Here is a 6,100-nt window from a genome sequence, read left to right as displayed (position 1 = left end):
ATAGTTCACTTTTGCCCTTGCTTCCCTTGCCTTTGGTGATGTTTCTAGGAGGAAGTTGCTGTGGCTGAGGTCGAAGAGGTTGCTGCCTGTGTTCTCCTCAAGGATTTTGATGGATTCCTGGCTCACATTTCGGTCTTTCATCCATTTTGAGTCTATTTTTGTGTGTGGTGTAAGGAAATGGTCCAGTTTCATTCTTCTGCATGTGGCTATCCAATTTGCCCAACACCATTTGTTGAAGAGACTGTCTTTTTGCCATTGGACATTCTTTCCTGCTTTGTCAAAGATGAGTTGACCATAGAGTTGAGGGTCAATTTCTGGGCTCTCTATTCTGTTCCATTGATCTATGTGTCTGTTTTTGTGCCAGTACCATACTGTCTTGATGATGACAGCTTTGTAATAGAGCTTGAAGTCTGGAATTGTGATGCCACCAGCTTTGCTTTTCTTTCTCAACATTTCTCTGGCTATTCGGGGTCTTTTCTGGTTCCACATAAATATCAAGATTATTTGTTCCATTTCTTTGAAAAAAGTGGATGGCATTTTGATAGGGATTCATTAAATGTGTAGATTGCTCTGGGTAGCATAGACAATTTCACAATATTTGTTCTTCCAATCCATGAGCATGGAACATTTTTCCTTTTCTTTGTGTCTTCCTCAATTTCTTTCATGAATATTCTATAGTTTTCTGAGTATAGATCCTTTGCCTCCTTGGTTAGATTTATTCCCAGGTATCTTACGGTTTTGGGTGCAATTGTAAATGGGATCGACTCCTTAATTTCTCTTTCTTCTGTCTTGTTGTTGGTGTATAGGAATGCCACTGATTTCTGTGCATTGATTTTATATCCTGCCACTTTACTGAATTTCTGTATGACTTCTAGCAGTTTTGGGGTGGAGTCTTTCGGGTTTTCCACATAAAGTATCATATCATCTGCAAAGAGTGAGAGTTTGACTTCTTCTTTGCCGATTCGGCTGCCTTTTATTTCTTTTTGTTGTCTGATTGCTGAGGCTAGGACTTCTAATACTATGTTGAATAGCAGTGGTGAGAGTGGACATCCCTGCCGCGTTCCTGACCTTAGGGGGAAAGCTCTCAGTTTTTCCCCATTGAGAATGATATTTGCTGTGGGTTTTTCATAGATGGCTTTTATGATATTGAGGTATGTACTCTCTATCCCTACACTGTGAAGAGTTTTAATCAAGAAGGGATGCTGTAGGTTGTCAAATCCTTTTTCTGCATCTATTGAGAGGATCATATGGTTCTTGTTCTTTTTTTTTATTAATGTATTGTATCACATTGATTGATTTGCAAGCTCAATCTTTCTTTAATATCTTCCATTGTCACTTCGGTTAAATGGTTAACTAAGTATTGTTCCACAGTGACCTACGATCGTATCTAATCAAGGGTTTAAAACCTTTTTGATATTTTTGAAAAACTTCCCCAAATTCAAATTCTCAATGAAGTTTTTTTGACCTTGAATGAAACTTTGGGATTTTCCTGAGAGTCACTGGGATATCTCAAAAAATTCGTTCTCTCTCCTTAGGAAAAGACAGATGTTAGACCAATTAGGCTTATTTGATATATTAAAAAGCATTGTCATAGAAGAAGTAATAATAAGCCTTCTTTATGTTGTATTTGTGTACTTATATGTTATAGTGTTTTGGAAATTGTACAAAATTCCTAGAAATCTGGTATGTCCTGATATAATGTTGTCAGTTACATATATACCACATATTAAGGTATAACCAAATTTCCTGTCAGTTCCACTATAATGAACTCTCATCACACCCTTTATCATGGTCATTTTTAAGTCTTGTCATTACAGACAGTTATAATGACTGTGATGCTGTTGCAAGAGTGAGCCTCATGCAAAGGACCCTACCAAGAACTCTTGATCATGGACACTGCTGCCAAATTACAACGTATTAAACCTTGAGTGCATATTTCACAACTGAAGAAGGCTCCACCTGACTTCTGGTCCTGTGCAAACACTGGAGACCCTCCAAATCAAATTGACTAAGAAGAGAAATAGCTGATGCTGAGGTAGACTGCTTCCATCTGAGACCCTGGATGAAGATTTCATACTTTACCTAAAATGAAACCTTTTCTTATTCTCTTTTTTTCCCTTTACTCTGGCATTGGCCTGGAAAGATATCACTATCATTTGTATCATTGCTCAATGGGAGCAACATTTCTGACTAGAATTTGTCATCAAAAACTCCAATCAGTCCATGATGCTAAAGACCCCCTGGTTCTTCATATGACCAATTTTTCATCTATTCCCAATCTTACCATAAACTACAATCACAGAGTCTGACTTTTATGGCTGGAATATCTAGTACCTTGTTTTTACCTTTCTCTGATTATAACTGTATTTGCCCAATTATTTTTATTTTTTTTAGAGAGATAGAGAAAGAGAGAGGATGGGGAGGGGCAGAGGGAGAGGGAGAGGGAGAAAGAGAATCTTAAGCAGCTCCGTGCCCAGCATGGAGCCTAACTTGGGGCTTGATCTCACGATCCTGAGATCATGACCTGAACTGAAATCAAGAGTCGGATGCTTAACTGACTAGAGCCACCTAGGTGCCCCTGTACTTGCCCAGTTAGACACAAATATCTTTGTAAATCATAGTACATTTGCACCCCCATATTCTTATGATTATCTAAATCAGATGTGCCCTTAATTGTGAAAAGATCTCACCATCAGCATCCATTTTGGCCATGAATTTATAATCTTTTTTAAATTTTTAAAAATTTTTATTACTTTTTTAAACCATTCTTTTTTTTAAAATATATTTTATTTATTTATTTGACAGAGAGAGACACAGCAAGAGAGGGAACACAAGCAGGGGGAGTGGGAGAGGAAGAAGCAGGCTTCCCGCAGAGCAGAGAGCCCAATGTGGGGCTCGATCCCAGGACCCTGGGATCATGACCTGAGCTGAAGGCAGATGCTTAAGGACGGAGCCACCCTGGTGCCCCTAGAACTTTTTTTTAATTTTTATTTATTTTTTTTATTTTTTATTTTTATTTTTTAAGATTTTATTTTATTTTATTTGAGAGAGAGAGTGAGAGAGAGAAAGAGCACAAGAGGGGGGAGCGGGAGAGGGAGAAGCAGACTCCCTGCTGAGCAGGTAGCCCGATGCGGGACTCGATCCTGGGACTCCAGGATCATGACCTGAGCCGAAGGCAGTCGCTTAACCAACTGAGCCACCCAGGCGCCCAGAACTTTTTTTTAAAAAAGATTTATTTGAGAGAGAGTGTGAGAGTGAGAGAGTGATTACAAGTAGGGGGGAGGAGGGGCAGAATTCCCACTGAGCAGGGAGCCTGACTCTTACTCTGGGCTCGATCCCAGGACTCTGAAATCATGACCTGAGCTGAAGGCAGATGCGTAACCGACTGAGCCACCCAGGCACCCCTTTTTGACTTATTTGATTTTGATTGATTTGGGCCTTGGAGACCAGGGCTTTGAAGTGCAATCCAGATATTGGGAATTATCCTGTTCATAATAATCAGAATAGTCTTCTTGTGTGTTATATTCTCTCAAAACCTTTAAATGCATGTTCAAAGCTGCAAATCACCAAGCAAATAATCTCCCTGAGACTGGATCTTCAGAAAATGAAATAAATGACCAACTTAACCAATGGGAACCTGCAGTTGCCATGCGAGAATACCACAGTGATTCAGCAAGAAGACATGACCTATGACTACCACAGAGGATTGGCAAAAATGGCAAGAACCTCAGAGTGGTAGCTGGGAGTGGCACTAATGCCTTAAATTTTGATCACGTCTCTCCATTAGGCTAAAAGCCTGATTAAAAGGGGGGCATTGTTAAGAAAAGAGACTACAGCCCCAAATGGTTGCCAAGCCCCATGTTACCAATCTGAGACTTAATATCTAACTTAATTACAGTTTCAGCCTCTCCAGAATTACCTGGTCAGCTCCAGTGAGATAATCCTCCTGATAGATGATAGACACCTGCAGTTCCCCCAAGGAAGTGACCTTGTTGCAAACAATCCACTGTTGGCTAATAACTTCCCCTTCTACCTATAAAAGTGCTTCATTTTGTACAGCTCTTCGGAATTCCTATCTGCTAGATGGGATGCTGCCCAATTCATGAATCACTGAATAAAGCCCATAAGATCTTTAAAATTTACTCAGATGAATTTTTAAAAACAAGAGCTCTATCAGAAGAGGCCTACATTTTTTAAAAACAATTTAATAATATATTAAATATCCTGCAATGAGTTTTAGTTTCTTCAGAGTTAATAAACACTGTGGGATGTTGACTATGTCTGGGGCAGAACAAAGACATCAAGAATATGATCACACACTTCAGCTTCCTAGGTGCACGAAAAGGGAGCCAAACAAGCAGATCTTGCATGACCTCAGCTCTGTTCCTGGAATCACCCTGTCTTCACTTCAAACATTCCTGGCATGTCTTTCATTCTCTTGTGGCAGAGAGCAAGTGGAGTTGCCAGGTTACTGTTGATGAAGAGTAGTTTTTAGAAACAGAAAGTCAGTGTCCTGGTTCTGAATAATTTATCTTGCTCGCTGGAGCATGTTAAACAGTAACTATTGGTTGGTGCTCAATCTGTAGGATCTTACTCAACCCATAATTTGAGTGTCTATGATGGATATATCACTTTTTGTTTTTACTATTTTTCAAGTATAAAATGGATGTGTTATATTTCCCTTCCAGAAGTACATGTGCAGTCATTTGGCATTAAATTGTAAGAATATAATTTATTAAGTGAATGAGAAATGAACTTTCAGGTTTCCACATCAACTATTAAAATATCAAATTGGATTTAACCCTTAAAATTTGAAGGTTTTAAATATGAGAAACAGTTCTCAGAAATATGGGGGTCCCATTTTTTCAGTGCCTTCTTCCTTTTGTTCAGCAGACTCAAAGAGGTATAATCCATAGACAGTTTTCAGAGGCCAGAAAACCTGGCCTCTATATTTGTTATTGAGTTATGTGACCTTGGACAAATTTCCTCATCTGTAAAATGGGAATAGTAATATCTACATCACAGAATTGAGAGTAGTAGAATGTAAGTAAATCACCCATCCATATTCTTGTATGTGTTTATCAGCAGACATATGCTATTATTATACTAGGCCTCTAGGAAATGGTAGCTATATGCAATTTTATTTATGGAAAAGATACTTTCACTTGGTTCAAAGTGCAAAAGATACAAAGAGGTACATGTATCTTTTGAAATCTTTTTCTTAGTCACATATCCCTTCTTGGAGTCAACTGATATATCAGTTTCTTGTGTATCTTGTTAGAGATATTTTGTATATCTAAAAGTAAGAAATTTATATTCTTTCCCCACTTTTTTTTTTTCAGGAATGAAATTATACAGTTCCATGTTTTCTTTTTTATCACTTGAAATGTATCTTAGAAGTTGTTCATATAGGTTAAATTTGTTTTTTAAGAGTTGTGGCTAAATTAATTTAACCATAGCTGTGTATTTGTGTGTGTCTCTCTTACACGCACTACTCAGCCATCTATTATAGAGACATGTTCCAATTTAATTACCAATTGTAACCCTAACTACTGGATATTCGTTCATTCATTCAACAAATATTTATTGAAGGCTTACCATGAGTCAGGCTGGGCCCTGGCAATATATCAAAGAACAAAACAGACAGAGTCACTTCTTTCACATTCTAGTGAAATGTGAGGCTGGACATTCCATTTTGCCCCATCCTTTGCTGCGTGGTGTTTCTGAGCCCCACTGGCGCTCATTGGGTGTCAGACTAACCCAGTCTTCCAGCATCCCTCTGGTGCGGGGCGGGATCCCTGAGCGAGAACGGGCAGACAGAGGAATCTGGAATGACCAGAAAACTCCGGGGCGCCTAGAGCTCCACGCCCGTCCAGACGCGGGAATGAAAGCAGGCTCCGGGATGGCGTGAGAACAGCCCCAGAAGGGGGCAGGGGTCCTCGGGGTGTCGGTCCCGGGTGTGAGAGCAAACACGTCTGTGTTCATGTCCCCTCCGCACTGTGAGCAGCACATGCGGCGTTCGGAGACCACTTCTTTAATTACGCCATTTACAGAGGGGACACCGAGGCCCGGGAGGGTGAAGGCCAGGGCTGATGCCCAC

The sequence above is a fragment of the Leptonychotes weddellii genome, chromosome 14 (genome assembly GCF_054177405.1).
Source record: "Leptonychotes weddellii isolate Sample4059 chromosome 14, ASM5417740v2, whole genome shotgun sequence".
NCBI lineage: Eukaryota > Metazoa > Chordata > Mammalia > Carnivora > Phocidae > Leptonychotes > Leptonychotes weddellii.
Note: the sequence above shows the minus strand (reverse complement) of the source record.